Below are 20,025 nucleotides of genomic sequence, written 5' to 3' on the forward strand. Positions count from 1 at the left end.
TTCTTGGCAAATGCTATCTGAAAGTCTCTAGAACTAATTCCACTGCCAGCCATTCTTTTCAAGGACAGCTTGTTATTATTCTCTTGGAAACAATTAACAGACTGTCGTACAGAATAACATGTACTTTGTCCTGAAATTCTTTATTGAAAAAGGCCCAGAAAACAAAGTGGTTTCAGACTTTGACTCTCGAGACTCTTAATTTCGGATAACTTTTTCTCTGTACTTAAATTTTAGAATCTTCAAATATTATGAAAACACATTGGCTAGAAAAATTATTTTAAAAGAAAATCCAGAGCATATCTTACGTTAAAGCTGGGATTCAGCCTAACCTGCTACATTATTTCCACTAATATGTACTTTGCCAGGCAATGGGATTTGATGCTCAGTTTGACATGAGCATGAAATCATAAAAGATACATTTTTGTTTAATATCTGGGACTTATTAAGGTTGAAAATCAAACAGAAGCATTATGGATTCGCCTTTTTTTGTTTTTTTTTTGAACACGGTTCAAAATTAGATCAACACGGATTTTCTAGCTAAATATCCTAATCCAGCTTTATCAAATCCTTTTGCACCGTTTTAGAATAAGATTTCATTTAGGTCACAAAATTCTGTTAAAGGAATTATTTAAAAATGAATTTATTTCCTACCTAATCAAGCACAGAGCTGAAGTAGGAATTATTATATATAATTATATAATAATTATATATCCACAGTCTCCCTTTTCTAAAGCTTATAGTCTAAGGCAGGGGTCAGCAAACTTTTTCTGGAAGTGGCCAGACAGTATCTTTTGTTTAATGGGCTATATGTCTCTGTAGCAACTACTCAGCTCTGCCACTCTAGCACAAAACTAGTTATAGACAACGTGGAAAGGAATGTGTTTGACTGTTCCAATAAAACTTTATTTACAAAAACAGGCAGTGGACCAAATTTGTCCATGTGTCATAGTTTGCCAACCTTTGTCGTAAAGGAAGGTCATGGCAAGATAAGTAGCATTGCTTCATTGGCCTCTGGAAAGAATTTGGCATAAAGACTCCAGGTGGTATCAGAACTAGGACAGGGTATATTAAAGTAAGAGAGTATCAACCACGAAATGAGTTTTACATTTCTAGGATACTGATTATATTCTAAAGTTTTTCAAATACTATCAATAGTACTATACACAATTCATAGTTTATATAATACTTTCCCACATGCCAGCTCTTATCGGGAAGATGACTGTGTCTATTGTATAGAAAAGATGAAGTGATTGTTGCTCAAACAATTAAGCCTGTTGTTTAAGCAATTAAGCCTGTACCAGACCCACATCTTCTGATTCCAAGTATTCCAGGTTTAAACTCTTGAAAGAACTCACAGTGCGAATTCTTTAAGAAATGAGAATGAATGGAAGAAATCTTGGAACATGAAAGCCAGGCAGGTGGCCCATTTTTAAAAAGGAGAAAATGTTTCTAGAAACTGCGAACAGGTAAATAACATTTGTTACCCTTTTAGAACCGCGTTAGAAAAGTTATTCATGAGCACTTTGAAAAGAAATGAATAATTACTAGAAGCCAACATGGGATGACTAAAAATCAATCTTAGTTAACGTTATTTCCTCTATGCTATAAGGTTATTAGAACAGTTCCATAGACATAGAGCATTTTGAGTTTAGCAAGACATTTAACAAAAAACTCTTGATGGAGGTAAGTTAGAGAAGTATGACCTGGAAAATACCTCTGATAATTTATAGTTTTTCCTTAAACTACTTTACTGAGGTATGATTGACATACAAAGAGCTTTACATATTTAATGTATACAACTTGATGAGTTTGGAGATGTGTACACCTGTGAACCCATCACCTCCATCATCACTATGCCATAATCCAAATCCATCATCTCCAGAAGTTTCCTCTTTATTTACTATTCTTATGTACAGAAAATTATTTATTATTATTTTGTGATAGGGACATTTACCATAAGTTCTACTCTTTTAGTAAATTTTAAAGGATTCAACATAGCATTGTTACCTATAGGCTCTATGCTCTACAGTAGATCTCTAGGATTTATTGATCTTGTATAACTGAAACTTCGTATGCTCTAATACCTCCCCTTTTCACCCTCCCCCCAGTTCCTGGCAACCACCATTTATAGTTTTTTGAATAGCAGAACCCACATAAATTCATAAATGGATTAATGTCACCATGCCATTGGACTCTATGAGTAATTGCATTTAATGTATGTGTATGTATATACAGAATTTAAAAAAATACCAATAGATCATATGAATAACAAGAAAGTATGCCCATTAGATATATAAATTATAAATCTGGGAGAAATGAATCAGGATTCAAAAGGATCTTAGACTGAAAATAGACTGAAACCAGCAGATGAAATTTAATAGGTGCTAAGAGTTGAGTTTAGATTTTAGAAAATGAAAATGAAATACGAAAAAATGACACCTGTTGACTCCCTGAAGGATGTCAGGTATAGGTTACCAGGAAGGAGACTTTGATTCAAGTTAAGGAAGACCCTTTAATAGTTATGGCTCTGCCATAATGGGGCGAACCATCTCACTTAGGGAGCGGTGGGAAGACAATGGGTTTCAGAGCTTTAGAGCAGTGCTTCCCAACTTTAATGTGCCTATAAATCACCTGTTAAAAACTGTTAAAAAGCAACTCTTGATCCAGTCGGTCTGGGGTGGGACTTGAGATTCTCTATTTCTAACAAGCTCCAGAGATGCCATTATTGTGGTCCATGACTGTCCACAGTGTGGCAAGGCTTTAAGGAATGGAATTAAGAGTCCTACATAACTGGTTCCACCACTTAACTGCTGGGTGTCCTTGGAACTTATTTAATGTCTCAATCGAATCTAACCTGTTTAAATGGAGATAATAATACCTACATCTCATAGGACTCTGAGGAGGATTAAACAACATTTTATACGTTGGCACCTAGTGAGCATTAAATAAATACACATTTCCTTTCGCCCTTCACTTCCTCATCGTCAGATATATTTGAACTCAGGTAGGATGATCCTCTTAGGAAATCTGAAACAGATTCCTGCATTTTGCACGTCTCTTATAGACAATATGTTATAAACTGGAAAAGCTGAAGTTCAGTGGTTCTTTCCTATTCTTTCCTGGATTTAAAGTAGATGTATACATATTTGGTGTCTACCATTAACCACCACCTCCCTCAGTACCCACAAATTTGTTTTTGTGAAGGGGGTATTTGTGGGTGGGTCATACAGCAATGAGCCTTGGGTTTAACTAAAGGAGGAATTTTCTTCTCCCCAAAGGAGATAGCTGCTCAAAATCACCATCTACTACCTACTCCTGCAGCATCATGGAGCTCTTCCAAATCTCCCACACTATCCTGGGCATTACTACACTTTGCCCTACCCTAGAGAGCACTCTGCTTCCAGCTGAAATTGTCAGCTCTCCCAGAAGCAACTCTGAAGCCTGCAAACTCACCATTTTTCAGCTGGTGTTTAAGGACTGCTGTTGGGTTTGATGACTCCTTCATGTGCCCTATGTGAGGTGAGTCTTAGGCTTTTCAGTTTTCAATCTCCTTATTGATAGTAGTTAAGCACTGTCTCTTTCAGTTAATGACAGCTCCTGCCCTTGGAACCAATAGAGCAAGAATTTCTTCTGCACTGTGTCTGTATTCACTTAAACTATAACTGTAGCATCGATGGGAGGGAACACTCTGGACACGGGTACGGGCGCGCACACGAGCCAGTGCATGTGCGCAAACACACACACACACACACACACACACACACACACACACAGAGAGAGAGACAGACACAGACACTATGACTTTCTCCCCACTCAGAGGGATCTGCACAAGGGACCATGGGTCAGGCTCCTTTCTGCTGGCTCATGCCTGTCAGTTTAGGTTCATTGGTTCCTACCTGGCTTCTCTCTTCTTCAGGTCCTAGCTGCAGCTAAGATGCCCTGAGGGTCATTTAATTTAGGATATAATTCACTGGCTGCTGCAGTTTTAAGCCTGATATTCAGCCTGGACTCTCTTGCCAACTAAATGTACTTTTGAAGAGCCAATTTCTAGTTCTCTTTTGACATTTTAAAACTGAAAAATAGCCAATTCTATTTTAAAATAATTAGAGAACTGTGCAGTTTTATTCTTAAGCTGCTATCCAATCTAGGCTGCTCTATCCATGGGAACTTTTGACAAATACACCTTTCTTCCTGTGTCCCCTTCTCTCTGCTCCCCTCCGTCCCTGATTGGGCCAAGCAAAGTGCAGCTCATCTTCTGAGAATCCTTCGTTTTCTGTCTGGAGAAGCCGGTCATGCTTATTTGGCCAGAAGTCAATAAAATGTGTTTATCAGTATCTGGCTGATCTTCTGAAGCAGTAATATTCTCTTCATGTATTCTTTCCCCAGTTGATTCAAACATGATTTTTCAGGCAAAAGGGAATAAAAAGTTCCCTGAGCTATGGAGCAGATCACTCGCTCAGTACATGAGTTCTACTTTCACTCCAATTGTGGTCTGGTTATCACTGGAGAAATCTGGCAGCTCATCATGAAAATGGGAGCAGAATCAACCACTGGTGTGTCCATTAATTAAGGGACCTACCTCCCCCGCAAAACCGTTACTGCTTAAGCTAATGGCCAGGAAATTCTCTGGGCAAAATCATGTTCTGAATTACGCTCCAAAAATAAGTGTAGAAAATACACACTAAGATTAAAATGATTTACAATTTTACAAAGCACACTTTACAGTTTAAATTCTGATAGATATGGGCAGATGCCAGAGGATAAACATGTTTTGCCCAACTGGCTGTGGACCCTCTAAATGGCTTAATAGCCTGCAAGTAACTCTGATAATTTCCAAAATAGCTTTTATGAGCCAGGGCAAAATAAACTCACTGAAACCACTATTTCAGTACATGAAACTACACAGAGATGTTTAGTGAAACTTGCACTCCAATAAGTACCGAAACTTTATAAATTAGAAACTGTTAGCCACGGGGCAGACAGACTGGATGAGGTATCGAAAGAAATCCAGGTCTATTCTTAGAACTCCTTTGTATTCCTAGCTTTTTGGTCAAGAAGTTACAAAGCTTTAGTGAATTACTTTGCCTCTCTGAGTCTCCATTTCCATAAGTGAAGAGCACAACTTTTGAATGCATACCATCTGCCAGTCATTTTGCTGGCACTGGGGATAATACAAATAGATGATGCTTATTTTATTCACATTATGTGCCCAGCTATGTGCCAGGCTTTGTGAAGAATTTTTAATATAAATTATCTGATTTCATCCTCACAGAAACCCTATGGAGAGGATACTGTCACTGTTACTGGAAATAATACTGTTATGTGCTTGTTTGGGAGATGGGGAAACCGAAGCATGGAGAGGTGAGTACCTTGCCCATGGTCACCACAGCCTGTACTTCTAACCGTTATGTTTAAGTGACTTCCTGTCTTCTAAGCCGAACACTGCCTCCTAAACTTTAATGTGCTTACAAATCACTTGGAGAGCTTGTTAAAATGCAGTGTCTTTTTTTGTTCTTTTCTTTTGTACATGGACAAGAATGTTTATAACAGCTATATTCATAATATACAGATTGAGGCACAGTCATGTGATGGAATATTATTCAGAAATATGAAATGATAAATTACTGATATGTACAACAATATAGATACATTTATATATTTAGATTCCATTGACGGGAAGTTCCAGACCAGGCAAATCTAATCTATGGTGATCAAAGAGCACGATTTGCCTATGTGGGATGCAGATTGCTTATACGGGGACACGAGAACACTGGGAGGAGGAAAATATTTAATATCTTGACTTTGGTGGCCTCATATGGGTATATTTCTTTAAACAGATCAAATTGTACATTCTAGTTATGTGCATTTCATTCTATATAAATTTTATCTCAATTTAAAAGTAAGTGGGGAACATGGTGCATTTTTTTTTTTTTTTGTGGGACGCGGGCCTCTCACTGTTGTGGCCTCTCCCGTTGCGGAGCACAGGCTCCGGACGCGCTGGCTCAGCGGCCATGGCTCACGGGCCTAGCCGCTCCGCGGCATGTGGGATCTTCCCGGACCGGGGCACGAACCCGTGTCCCCTGCATCGGCAGGCGGACTCCCAACCACTGCGCCACCAGGGAAGCCCCAATGGTGCATTTTTTTAAAGACAAAAATACCTCCTTTTAAAATTTAAATTCTATTATTACTATCAGCCAAAACTATATCGAACCTTAAATAAGCTTTTTTCTTTTATGCCACACTGCCAAATCAAATGTATGTTGTTTTTGTTGTTAAAATATGCTCCATCTCCAGAGTAGCCTTACTTTAGTAAAATGCTGACCTTAAATTTCAAGTACTTTTAAAAAATACCGGAAATTCTAAGCAGCCAAAAAAAAAAAAAAGGTTACTATGTGGGAGAATATGTTAATTAGCTTGATTGTAGTAATCCATTCATATATATATAGTTATATATATGACTTGAATTGTTTATATATATATTACAGAACATCATATTGTACACCTTAAATATATACAGTACTATTTAAAATAATTTTTATAAGACTTAAGATAAAATGCAGTTTCTGATCAGGACATCTGATCAGTGAAGTCCAAGATTCTGCATTTCTGACAAACTCTCAGGTTCATGGGTCATAGTCTGAGTAGCAGGGTTCCAGTTCTGCAGTCCACTCCCTAGCTTGCAGATTAGAAATACTTGGACAGCTGTTAAAAATTTCTAAGTCCAGGTCACAACTCATGACAATTAAATCAGAATTTCTAGGGCTGGAACTCAAGCATGGATCCATTTTTTTTAAAAGACCCCTAAGTAATTCCAATACACTGTTGCTCTCAAAATCAATTTAGTAGTCAACATGAATGTTAAAAATAATGGAATATAGTGCACTGCATTAGTAAACTAAGTACTCTGAAACTTTTTATATCAGTTTTTGTGTGTGTGTATATGTACGTCTGCATATGTGTGTGACTGTGTACTGAGTTCTTGGTGTAACATGTATTGCTTATTGTGGTCAAGGTAAAAAAGAAAAATGAAAGCCACTCTGTATACTAAAAGGAATACAATTTTTTTTTCTCTCCCTCTTTCTTCCTCCCTCTCATATTTTAAAAGGATTTAAGGGAGATTTGAAATATCCATGCTTCATTAAGATAGTATCCTTGTCCACAAGAAGTTTAACAGCTACTAGGGAGCCAGCTATTTTACAATACAAAAGGGTAGGTGTTATATAGAATATATGATGAGATATCTTGGGAGTATATAAGGAAGGTCGCAAATTACTATCTCAAGAATTCAGGGAAGGTGTCATAGTAGAACTGACATGTTGCTTGTGTCATTAATGAGAAAGAATCTGGCAGAGGGAAAGGAATTCCGAGGCGAGGCATTCTTTCTACCTGGTGCAAAGTCAAGGCGTGGTCTGGGTTTCACTTGCAGGATTAGTGTAAATCAGGAGATGATGACTATTATGAAAATCTGTGTTGAGGTGAAGCATCCTGGGAGTTCTAGGGGAAGTATTTATAGGAAAGCTATATGCTGGAATGGCCAAGAGGAAGGTGAGAAGCCAGAGCTCAGAGATGGAGAAGAACCAAGAATTGGTTCTAAAGGAGCAAGAAGATGAAGAGGGAACTAGAATAAGAATCATGGGGTCAGGAAGAAATGCAATCAGGAATTGGTGATGAAGAAAAGTATGAAATTGTTGACATAACTGGTTTAGAATAAGTAGCAGGGAGACTACCCTGGCGGTGCAGTGGTTAACAATCCACCTGCCAACGCAGGGGACGTGGGTTCGAGCCCTGGTCTGGGAAGATCCCACATGCCACGGAGCCGCTAAGCCCCTGCACCACAACTACTGAAGCCCAGGCACCTACAGTCCGTGCTCCGCAACAAGAGAAGCCACCGCAATGAAGAGAAGCCTCTGCTCGCCGCAACTAGAGAAAGCCCACGTACAGCAACGAAGACCCAACACAGCCAAAAATAAATACATGAATTTTATAAAAGTGAAAGAAATAAAAATTTTATAAAAATGAAAGGAGCAAGCACAATTCATGAACATCGGAGCTCATGTGGGTTTTATACCCAAGTAGACAGGTTTCGTGAAAGGGAAGCTGAGAGAGTTCAATGTAGGTGGAATGAAATTACTGCCATATAAGGCTGCAACGGTACACTGGGACTTTAGAGTGCAAGATACTGTATTCCAAGCTAAGGAATTGTTTTGTCTGTTTTATAAATCCTGAGAGATCTATATGAGGGAAGTGGCATGATCAGCTTTTTTTTAAAGATAAGTCTGCAAGTAAAGTTAGGGTGTGACTGCAGCTTAGAATTGCTAGTGCATTGACTGAGGTAACAGACAATGAGGTCCTGAACCAAGCTAAGAAAGGAGCAGTTTTCTGAAGAGGAATTGTCAAAGCTTATTGAATATGGAGTTAAGACAGAAGGAGAAGTTTTGGGAACCAATGTTTAGGTTCTAGTTTGAGAAATGGGGTCCACAATCATGCTATTAGGCTAGACTGAGAATTCAGGAAGCAGAGAAGTTGTGGAGAGGGGCAGGATGAATGTACGGTGTTTGCAAGGTGGAGTGTCTAGTCAGCACCTAGTAGAAATATTGGGTCTAATGGAGGAGAAGCATATCAAGTAGACCAAGGAAGGATGAAGGGGCTGGAACAGACAATCTCTAAGACTTGAGGTCAAGCCTACCGTATTTTACAGGCAGCATGACAGGGCGTGGTTAAAACAGCAATGAGAAGTTTTAGCTTTCAAAAATTTGTATTTCTAAGTCATAAAGGGAACCTGCATAAATGACTAGTAACAAATTAAAGTAGTTCTCAAAAGTAACCTGAATGAACTTTCACCAATATATTTCCTAAGCCTATAAGGCAGGATTGTAATGTAGACTACAGCTATATAGTTTCTTCCTATTAATCATACAGGTTAGAATAGTAATTTTGGTTTCACAGCAATCATTTAAAAGTGTTATTTTATTTTTTACAGAGAATGTTGTGTGTGTGTGTGTGTGTGCATGCGTGACTGTTATGTTTTGTTACATAACATAGAAGCTAATCTATCTTAAGTAGAGTGACTACTAATTGACAATTTTGATAGATTCAGCATCAAAAAAGCATCAGTAATCTACAGTATTTTCACAGTTTGCAGATTTGAGGTGAGTTGTATAAAACATCTTGCTATCAGGATGTGCTCTAGACTTAACAAAGGTATCCAAATTATCATTTAGATACAAGAAAGAGAAGAAACTACTATAAATACCATCTTCCTTTCCTTAAAATAAATGTGCAGAATAAATCCAAGTGGCTCAATTTTCAGTGGGGGTTTATTGTCCTAAATAAATGAAGCCACTAAATAAACAGAAGAGGAAACAGTGCCAGGACTGTAAATCCAACAATGCTTTGTTCATTTCATGAGATGGATAATTTCAGTGGGAATCCTTCTACCATGAGACAGGCAAATTCAGTACATAAATTTAACATTACAATGTAATAACAGGCTACACGAAAAATAATGTTTAAATAATAAAATCATGCCTTGCTCCAAATTTAATCCACTATTCATATTTTCCCATTAAACATCAATATAAACAGAATAATGTTAATTCAAAATTAATTATGTACTGTTTAAGTTCTTTGTGATAATACACGCATCTCTCTTTTTAATGCTTTCTCTTTTCCCAGGTTCCATGTTTTAATTCTCTGGCAATATTTGTCATTTTCTCTATGTTTTATTAGTGTGTTGTAAATATTTCAATTATGCATCATTCTTACCACACTGTACTTTAACACTTGTGTTTCCCTCACTAGACTGTGAGCTTCCAGGGGCGAAGATTCTGTGCAATTATTGCTTAATTAACCAATAGAACAAGCATAGTACCTTGGGGATAGAATTTTAAGAGAAAGAATTTTATTTTTAATATATTCTAAGAAAGGAGGGGGGCATCAAAATCGTCATCAAGGAAAAAATAGGAACATTGTCAGGTGTTCTCATCCTAGTTTCATTATTTAGCATGATTTGTACTTTGATTTCCATATGAGGGCCATAATCTTTTCAATGCCTAGGAACTCCAAAGTTGTTAATTCTGTACTGTGTTTCATATTCATTTTCATATCAGAGTCTAATACTATAAGGAACCAATAATGTTTGTTGGATGAATAAACTTCACATTTGGAAATACTTTTTGCCTAAGGCATAAGATCTTAGGACAAGTTTGGAAACACTTAGCAAATACAGTCTTTCTCTTTTTAACGTAGTGTGCACTGAAATCTTGCCACAATGCCATCAATCAGCTAACAAACCAAGCAGGCAGCCCACCAAACAACCAACCAACCAATCAACCAATTAACCAACTAACCAACCAACCAATATGTATTTATTGAGCCTCTATTATGTGCTCAGTACCATGCTAAGCATTAGAAGGAGTATAAGGCATGGTTCCTCTGATTAAGGAACTTACACTCTTTGGTTATATGGTAATCAAACTTAAAAGGTTGAATTGAATTTAATGAAGTTCTTTTGGTACTTTAATTACTGAGACCAATGAATGGATATTTTGTTCCAAATACTGCATTATAGTAAACAAGGCTCTGGGATAATATTTCTGCATGGGATATATGTATTTTCAACTATTCTAGCTCATTAGAATAGAATACACTATTATTTTTAAAGAAGGCAATCACCCATTTTATCTGTTGAATATCTTTTGTCAAAGATAAAATAATAACCCTCATGTTACTTTGCCTTTCTACCTATACCTCTCTATTCCCTCTCTATGACTTTTAGTTTTTGTACAATACTTTAATATTTATGTAAGTACAGTTGATCATGCTATTTAATAATGCAACAATTGCTCAGGGATGGTATCCATGCTGCTGGTTAGAGAAAGTATCAGAAAGATCATGTTGATAAATCTGATTTTGTTATTTCTTTTCCCAGCTGCTTCCACTTTTGATCTGTAAGTCCTTGTGTACTTTGACTATAATCATAAGATCGACTAGACTATGTGAATACATCCCTATATGTGCCTCTATTTGTCTCTTAGGCCAATGTAGGGAAGAAAGCTATAAATTTGGTGTCAGTATTCACCCGTTGAAGGCAAGATAGCCTCTATCCAAGTTAAGAGAATCTCACATGACCACTGAAGGTGTGAGGTCTTATTCAACTTCTTTAGCATCATGTCACATGGTTGATCACTATCTCCCTCAAGAAATTCCTTCACTTGGTTTCCAGGACACCACATTCTCCTGGTTTTCAGTCTTACTGATTGTTCCTTCTAGTGTCCTCATCTGTATCCTTTTTCTGCGACTGTTTCTCTTCTCTGTTATGCTTATTTCATGGATGATCTCATCCAATCTCATGTATTTCAACATCACCCATATGTCAATTACTCTCTCCCAAATCTATAACTCCAGGCACAATCCCTCCTAAAAACTTCAGGCTCAATTATTTACTCAATACCAGAAGGTCCCATAAGTCATCTCAAACTTAATATGGATAAAACTGCTTATCCCTGAGTCTTCAATTCTCAGTAATTGAAACCACCATCCAGGACAAAAACTTCAGAGCCATCTTTGATCGCTCCTCCTTTCTCACTCTCAAGGTCCAAAAATCTATCCAGTCATGGGTACCTCCAAAGTATGTACTTAACCTACCCTCCTCTCACCACCACCACTGCTGCTACACTAGTCCCAGGAATCATGATCTCTTTTCTGGACTACTCTAGTAGTATCCTAACTGGTCTCTCTGCTTCTCCCTTTTCTGCTGACAGTCTCTTCTCAACACAGGAGCCAGAAGATCAGTGTTTAAAAAATATAAATCTTATTACTTTATTCTTCTGCTAAACGGTTATTCATCATGTTTAGAACAAAATCCAGGAGCTTTACTGTGGCCCACAAGGTCCTCCATGTCCAGCCTCTGCTCTCTCCCCAACCCCATAACCCTAACTTATGTCCCCCAGCTACACTGGCCTCCTTGCTCTTCCTCAACAGACCGAGCACAGTGCATGCTGAGGCCCTTAGAGGTTTCTGTTCCTTCTGCCTGGTATGCCTTGCCTCATTTCATTGAGGTCTCTGTTGAAATGTCCTGACCTCAGCCCTTCCTTGAGTGTTCTATTCCCTAATTCTGCTTTATTTGTCTTCACAGCGCTTCTGACTGATATACTATTTTTTTTATTTATGATTTTTTAATTGGAATATAATTGCTTTACATTATATAATTATATAATGCTTTACAATGCTGTCTTAGTTTCTGCTGTAGAACAAAGTGAATCAGCTATATGTATACATATAAGGATGCAGTTCTAAATGCCTGTTTCTTAATAATTTTACTCATGTATGACCACAGTTACATGCATATCAAATATACACAACTGCTTCTGCATTAAGAAATACAACTATTTAAAAATTAGTAGGTACACCCCAACACTTAGTGTTCAGACCATCTTTCTTTTTCAATTCTTCCCGCTCTCTTACCTTGAGAGGTGGTACTTTCCGCACCTGGAACCTGTCCCCTCTACTGAGAAAGGGCTGTGGGGAGACTGGAAATGGCTGCTGGTGCTGGCGATCCTCAGTGACACGTGGTCTCTTCTCCCAGCTTGTAGGGGCCTCTTCTTGGGTGACAGAAGGTTTCCTCTTGAGGTTTTCTGGGCTGTGATCAGCCAGAGCTGATGGAGGCTCTTTCACAGTGGTCTCCCGTAGACCTGCTTCTACTATGGGCTTCACTACTATTGTTTCTACCCCAGGGCTCTTGGGTTTGCTCAGGGATGTAACTAAAGCTTCTTGGCTTTCATTTCTGTTATAACTTGAAGTTGTAGTGAGATGATTCTCTTTCTCAGACTTCTGTTCAGCAGAGGCAACGGGCTTTTGCTCCAAGAGAGCCTCATCCTTTGGGCACTTGATGGGAGGGACGCTGCTAAGCTCGTCTGTACTGGGAGCTGAGGAAAGCAGGGGCTCTGGGGATTTGGACTTTGGCTGCATCTTATCTTGGCTTTCATGCTCTTCTTTCCTGACTGGTGATGGCAGCTGTAGTACTTCTTCTTTAGACAGTAACTGGGGAATTACTGAGACTGTACTGACAGGAGAGGCCTCTGAAGGAAGCATGGCTTTTGGTTGCTCAGCTGGGGTTTTCTTTACTTTGGGATCGTTGGGTGAAGCTGTCAATTGCTTTGAATCTTCAAGGCTCAGGCCAGAACTCTTACCATAGTAGCTTTCAAAGAACTGTTCTTTCCAAGGCTCTACATTTTTCTCCTTCTCGATCTCTTGTCGAATTCTCACCTGCATCTCAGGTGTACACTCACCTTCTGAAAGTCTTTCCTTCCAGCCTTGGGCTGCTGAAGTGAAGAACTCATTACTAAGGGCTGAGCCATTTAACTTCATCAGACCATCTGGACCAACCTGTCGATCCACCTCTGGAAGCAGTAGAAGCAGTCGCTGTTGGCAATCTCCAGGAAGGACTGCAAAGGTGTGTTTGTGGATTAGTGCTCGTAGGTTTGTATTAACCAGAATGGAGTCTGGTGTCTCAACGTCAATTTCGGCACATTTAGTCCTCTTCATTTGCCTTGTGTGAAGCCTGTCAGACCTCTGGAATGACTTCTTTCCCAGGCCTAGCAAAGGATTTTCCACTTTAACTGAAGGAGAAAAGCTAGAGTTGGAGTTCTGAGGGCTGCTTGACTGTCCGTCAGACTGCTTTCCTTCCCATATCGCAGGTTTGGCAGGTACAGAGTCACTGGCTGCTTTGACAGTCTTCAGAGAGCGGTGCTGGTTGGAGGAGATGGACGTGTTTGGCCTGCATTGCTGCTGCCGCTGTTTCTTCTGCTGTTGCTGTTTTAGAGCCTGCTTTAGTGCCTTCTTGCTGTGCTCCTGTGACAGAGAAATGACTTTACCTGCTGGAATGGTGGGTGATGGGGAGCCTGACTGAGGAGAGGATGGTTGTGACAGTCTAGACGATACTTCCCTTTTCCACCTGCTCTTTTTTCCCTCCTTGTTGCTGCCACCGTCACTGCTGCTGCTGCTGCTGTTCTCAGAACTCTGGGAATCTGACTGACCGTCACTGCTTTCTTCTGAACCTTCTGATAGCTCTTTCACCCCATCCGGCACACCTTCCTTCAAAGTATACACTCCCATTCTACCTGGAACCTTAGAGAAGATGCGCTCTTCACCTCGGGAGTTCGTGTGCAGCTTTGCATTCAGGCATGCAAGAGGGGAAGTTCCATTTCTTCATGCAGAATCAGTGGGAGCCCTGAGCTGTGTTCACTTGTCACTCACTGATAGGATTTTGATAATGAGTCTGATTTCTTTTAGTCCTTCTCTCTGGATAACTTGAAGAATTTCTTTATGACTCATGGGTGTATTGGGATGTTTTTCTAAGACCGTCTTGGCGGCCTCCGCCCAGGTCCTGCCCTTCTTCCTACGGCCCTTTTCCCTCATGTCGGGTCTTGAACTGACTGGGAGGCTCCTGTGTCCGGGCTGCGGCTGCCCTCCCTGCCTGCTCTGCCCTGCGCTGTTTTTCCCGCGGTGCCGGGAAAGATGGGAGAAAGGGGAAGTCAGGCCGGAGGAGCACCCCAGCAGAGGAAGCGGCGCGGTGGTGCGCAGGGGGCGGTCTATGGGGCGGCCGGTCCTCCTGCTGCTTTTACCACTGCTACCGCCGCTTATATTTCCTTATATTTCCTTATATTCTCACTTTCTCACTAAAATATTCCATGAAGCAGGGACTTAATTTAATTTACTGGGGTATGCTTTATGCCTAGAATAGTGTTTTGCATACAAATATTTTTTCAATCAATAAATTGAGATACGCAGAATAGCATTTATCAAAGCAGGAAGCATTTCAGTCTTTTTTGTCTGTCTCTTTCTTCTCCCAAATTGAGTGACTTCTGGTGGTTTTGGAAATACTTGCTTAGACATCAGAGGGAAGTTGGTATTTGCAAATGAACACATGCCATTTGTAGAATGAACACCTACCTCCCCAAATGGGCCAATATAGGAGTTGCTGCTAAGCCGCCACAAACAGCCCAGTGAGCTTGGGAAGGGCTCACGTGGCACAGCACAGAGAGGCAGATTTAGGTAAGGAGTACACCAGTGCCGCGGAGGAGAGGAAGTAAGCTCTAGCAGTTATAGGCATGGAAGGCTAGGCAGCTTGGGCTACTTCCCTAATCTCTCTCAATCTTAGTTTTCTCATCCATTAAAGGAGGCTTGTGACAGATCTCCTATGCAGAAGAATTACAAATAACGTATGTGGCTGTGTAAGGTGGCAGAGCGTGACTCCATTTGGTAGTGTGCAGTGCCCAAAATGAGTTCTTTCGCAAGACTGCAGGATGAAAAGAAGGGGTAATAATACTTTTATGGCGGAGAAGTCTGACAAACAAGACATTAGCCAGGTGATAAAGATTCATGTCAACAAGTGATGTCACGCTGATAGTATCTGCTTTTGATATGATATGATAAGAATGGTGTTTTACTTCTGTGGTCTTTCTCAAGAAAATCCATAACCCCAGTAAAACCATGAGAAAAAGCTCAGACGAATCCCAACTGAGGAACATTCTACACAATACCTGACCCGTATTCCTCAAAACTGTCAAGATCCTCAAAAATAAGGAAAGTCTAAAAACTACCACAGCCAAGAGGAGCCTAAGGGGGCCTGGCACGATGACTAAAGGTGATGTGGCATCCTGGATACCACCCAGGGCATTCCTTTCCTGGGACAGGAGAAAACAAAACAAACCATGAGGTGAAAACTAAGGGAATGTGAATAAAGTATAGACTTTACTTAATAATACTGTATCACTATTGGCTTATAAAACGTAGCAAATGTGCCATACTAACAATAAGATGTTAACAGCAAGGAAAATTCAGTGTGGGGTATATGGGAACTATCTCCACAATTTTTCTGTAAATCTAAAACTGTGTCACAGTAATAATAATAATAAAAAGCTTATGAACAAAAAAGAGAAGGCTCACTGTGATGATTAAAGTAAAATAGTGTATGGTAAGTTCTAAACCCTTAATACATATCATAACTTCTAATCGGTTGCTCACTTAACGAAGTAGTTAAATTTATCACAGTAGCACCCCTTATGAAACAATGTTATTCATAGTAGCAAAAAATGTTGCTATTTAGTAGGAACGGTATGGCTAAGTAAGATAAGAAATATCACATAATCATGAAAACTGTGGCTGTAAACATTGTAGGACAACATGGAAAATGCTCATGATACAATGTTTAGTTTTAAGTGGATACAAAATTACATACATAATACGATGATGGCAGTTACAATATAACTGGAAAGAAGCACATGAAAATGCTAGCAGGGAATATGAAAGGTGGGCATATTATAGGTGATTCCTCTAATTCTGTTTTCTTATTTTTCTATAACGTGGGTGTAGTATTTTAAACAGCAAAAATAAATTTAATACAATTCAAAGGTACATAAAAACAACAGTATTTAATCAAACAGGGTAGCAACTTTGCGCTTTAGTATATTCATCACATAGTGACAAATTTTTCTTTTACATCAGGGATCTTTATCAGAGTGGTCTTTGGACTTGGACGAGAAAAAAAATTCATCTTTATTTTCAGCTATTTCTAACAGAAATATAGCATTTCCTTCAATAATACATGTTTGCAACAAACAACAGTAGCATAGCAGACGCTATGACTCTGTTACCCATAAAAATCACAGATAGTTTCATATTTTATTTTACGCATTTAGAAATATTATTCCGAGAAGGATCTACAGGCTTCACTATACGTACTGCCAAAGACAATCAAGGATCAAAAAGTTTAGGGACTTCTGATTGAAAAAATGGCTGAACGTAACACCATAAATAATGTGAAATTTCATGTTGTACCTATCTATGAATTTTTATATGTGTAACGAGAGAGCTTAGGAGATGTCCTTTACAGTCTGTGGTGGCACAGGTAATTAATATGAAGCTTATTCATAGGTAGAAAATCAATACTGATCAAAAACATCAAAAATGGGGGAGGGGGAAGTTGATATGAATAAGCTATTTTCTATACTTTCCACATTTAAACCATAGTGGATACAGAGCTGTGATTTAGCATCAAGAGAAGAATTAATTCCCCAGGGAACATGGCAAAGATATTTTACATGGAAATGTCACAAACCTGGGAGTAACTGCCTTACAAACCTTCTATCTGTTCTGCTATGCATTTACAGGTTTTCTTCACTAAAAGCATATTATCTAAAGTCACTTGGAAAAGAATAACAAAATTTAACTTCCTGCTTTTTTTTTTTTTTTTTTGCGCGGGCCTCTCACTGTTGTGGCCTCTCCCGTTGCGGAGCACAGGCTCCGGACACACAGACTCAGCGGCCATGGCTCACGGGCCCAGCCGCTCCACGGCACGTGGGATCTTCCCGGACCGGGGCACAAACCCGTGTCCCCTGCATAGGCAGGCGGACTCTCAACGACTGCGTCACCAGGGAAGCCCAACTTCCTGCTTTTTGAATGGGTTTTTGCCTGATCTCAGTTGGGAAGTGTGCTTATCACAAATAACCAAAGATGATGATGATGATAACTAAAATTTATTGTGTCAGGCACTGGACTAATCACTTTATATGTATTAATTCTCATTAATTCTTGTAAGGTAGGAATTAGTCTCTTGGAAAGTTTGATAATATCATACAATGTTTCTGTCTATATTCACTATACTTGCATTAGATCTCAAGGATTTACTTACTAATCATTGCAAGTTCATACCCTTAAACAACACATCTGTTCTGAGTAGCTTAGTAAATAGAGGATCAGTCATTTTAAATGTGATGGTCCAGGGTTCAAGTCATTAAGGCATTAACTTCAGCTCTGTGTTGGTGGTACAGTGGTGAGCATAGCTGTCTTCCACTTTATATCCAGATGCTGAACATAGTAGTCTATGCAAAAGTTCTCATTTTTCTAGTAAATGCCTTCATCCCATTCTTAAAACAGAGGAAAAGTTTTCAGAGAGCAGTTTTTAATATACTTAATTTCATCCCCAAACATCTAGGGAACTTGATTTGGTCACCAAGTCTTTCAGTGTGATGAATATTTCATATTTTTATGTCTCAATCTGGTGGCCAGGTGACCTGAAAAATACTTCATACAGAACAGATGCTATTTGAGATCAAGCTGTAGTTGACTTTTAGTGTACTTTCTGCCCTCTCCATTCTGAGCTCCACAAAACCACACTGGTTGTCTTTACTGTAAACTAATGTAAACAGCTTCAGTTGGGTTCTCATTGCTGCTATCCATCCATCCATCCATCCATCCATCCATCCATCCATCCATCCATCTCAGGCACTGTCCAATGTGCTGAGGTCACAAGCATGAAAGATAAAATCCCTCTCTTTAAGGAACTCAGTGGGACACAGACAAATAAGCAGGCAATCCTAAGTGTGTGGAGTTGGCGATGAGAAAGGAAAAACCCTGACTCAGACCAAGGAGACTGGGAGGAGAAGACTTTCTGGCGGAAGTAATGGTTTTTGTTGTTGTTGTTGTTGTTGTTTTGTGGTACGCAGGCCTCTCACTGTTGTGGCCTCTCCCATTGCGGAGCACAGGCTCCGGACGCGCAGGCTCAGCGGCCATGGCTCACACGCCCAGCCGCTCCGCGGCATGTGGGATCCTCCCCTACCGGGGCACGAACCCGTGTCCCCTGCATTGGCAGGCGGACTCTCAACCACTGCGCCACCAGGGAAGCCCGGAAGTAATGTTTGAACTGACTTTTGAGGATAAATAGGGCTTGACTTTGGCAAAGAGCACCCTCCTCCTCCTACGTCACCTGGATAGTGTTAAAGCACCAGAAACTCACCGTGTTCAAAATAATAGCTATCATCATCCCTCTTCATGACCCCTCTCCACCTCCCCATATTTATAGTCCCTTCAAATGAAGGAACTGGGGCTGTCTTTAACAACCTCATCCTCCAAATTCAATCATCTGTAAAGCACTGTGCAGTCAGCATTCTCTCTCATATTACTCTTAGCCTTTCAGTCACTTTTCAAGCCCATCTTAGATTTGTAATCTTAACTCCTGCAATTTTCCAGCTGATGTGGAATTGCTTGGTAAATGGTAAAACATCATGCAAATGTTAGTGGCTTTTAGTCTAAATCACACTAATCCTCTTGATGATCTGATCTTCTTCCATGGTTTTAAATACCACCTATACACTGATAAATTCAAATTTATATTTCTAGCTGTGACCTTTCTCTTGAGATTCAGACTAAAAATCCCACTGTCTACTCAATATATCTCCACTTGGAAATTTAAAAGGCATTTCAAATGTATGAGCTTCAAAACTAACTCTCCATTTCTAACACTCCTCCCTTTGCCCAACTTGCTCCTTTCATAGTCTGCCCCATCTCAGTTGATGACAACTCCTTGAATTCCTCCTTGGTCTCTTTTTACCACATCCATCTATTCCATTAGCAAATCCTGTTAACTCTACTTTCAAAAGCCATCCGGAATGTACATCTCCACTGCTCTCACACCAGTCTAAACTACTTGGTGTTGCCTTCCTACCTGTCTATCTCTTCCTGCTTTGCTATTGTCTATTCTCCACACTGGAGCCTGGTGATGTTTTATAGAAGTCAGTCAAATTGTGTCACCACTCTGCTAAAAACAAAACCAAACCCTCTGTAGCTTCCCTTTTCATTCAGAATAAAATCCAGATCCTTAGCGGGACTCATGCTATCTTTTTGACATATTCTATCACTCTCCTCTTTAGCTTCTTCTGCTCCAGCCAGGATGCTCCTGCCTTTGCCCCTGCTGTTCCCTCTGCTTGGGAAACTCTTTTCTCAGACAGTTATGTGAGTTGCTCCTTCCTTTTATTCAGGTTTTTATTCAGATGCCACTTCCTTAGAGAGGTCTTCCCCAGCCTCCCCATAAAAGAGCAGCACATCATTCACTTAACCACCTTAACCCTAATTTATTTTTCATTATATTTTTTCATACTGCAAATATCTTTTGAATGTGCTAGGTACTGTCCTAGATGCTGAGAGTATAACACTAAACAAAATAGGCAAAAATCCCTTTCTTTCATG

General features: G+C 39.6%; 1 protein-coding gene and 1 pseudogene across 1 annotated transcript in view; both read right to left on the minus strand.

The window, feature by feature from the left end:
• The window catches only part of MAGI2 (membrane associated guanylate kinase, WW and PDZ domain containing 2), a 1,339,714-nt gene that overhangs the window by 268,489 nt on the left and 1,051,200 nt on the right, over positions 1 to 20,025 (minus strand). The window lies entirely within an intron of this gene.
• On the minus strand, positions 12,376 to 14,521 carry LOC117313577 (putative Polycomb group protein ASXL2 pseudogene; annotated as a pseudogene).

The sequence above is a fragment of the Tursiops truncatus genome, chromosome 9, assembly GCF_011762595.2.
Source record: "Tursiops truncatus isolate mTurTru1 chromosome 9, mTurTru1.mat.Y, whole genome shotgun sequence".
In the NCBI taxonomy this organism is placed as follows: domain Eukaryota; kingdom Metazoa; phylum Chordata; class Mammalia; order Artiodactyla; family Delphinidae; genus Tursiops; species Tursiops truncatus.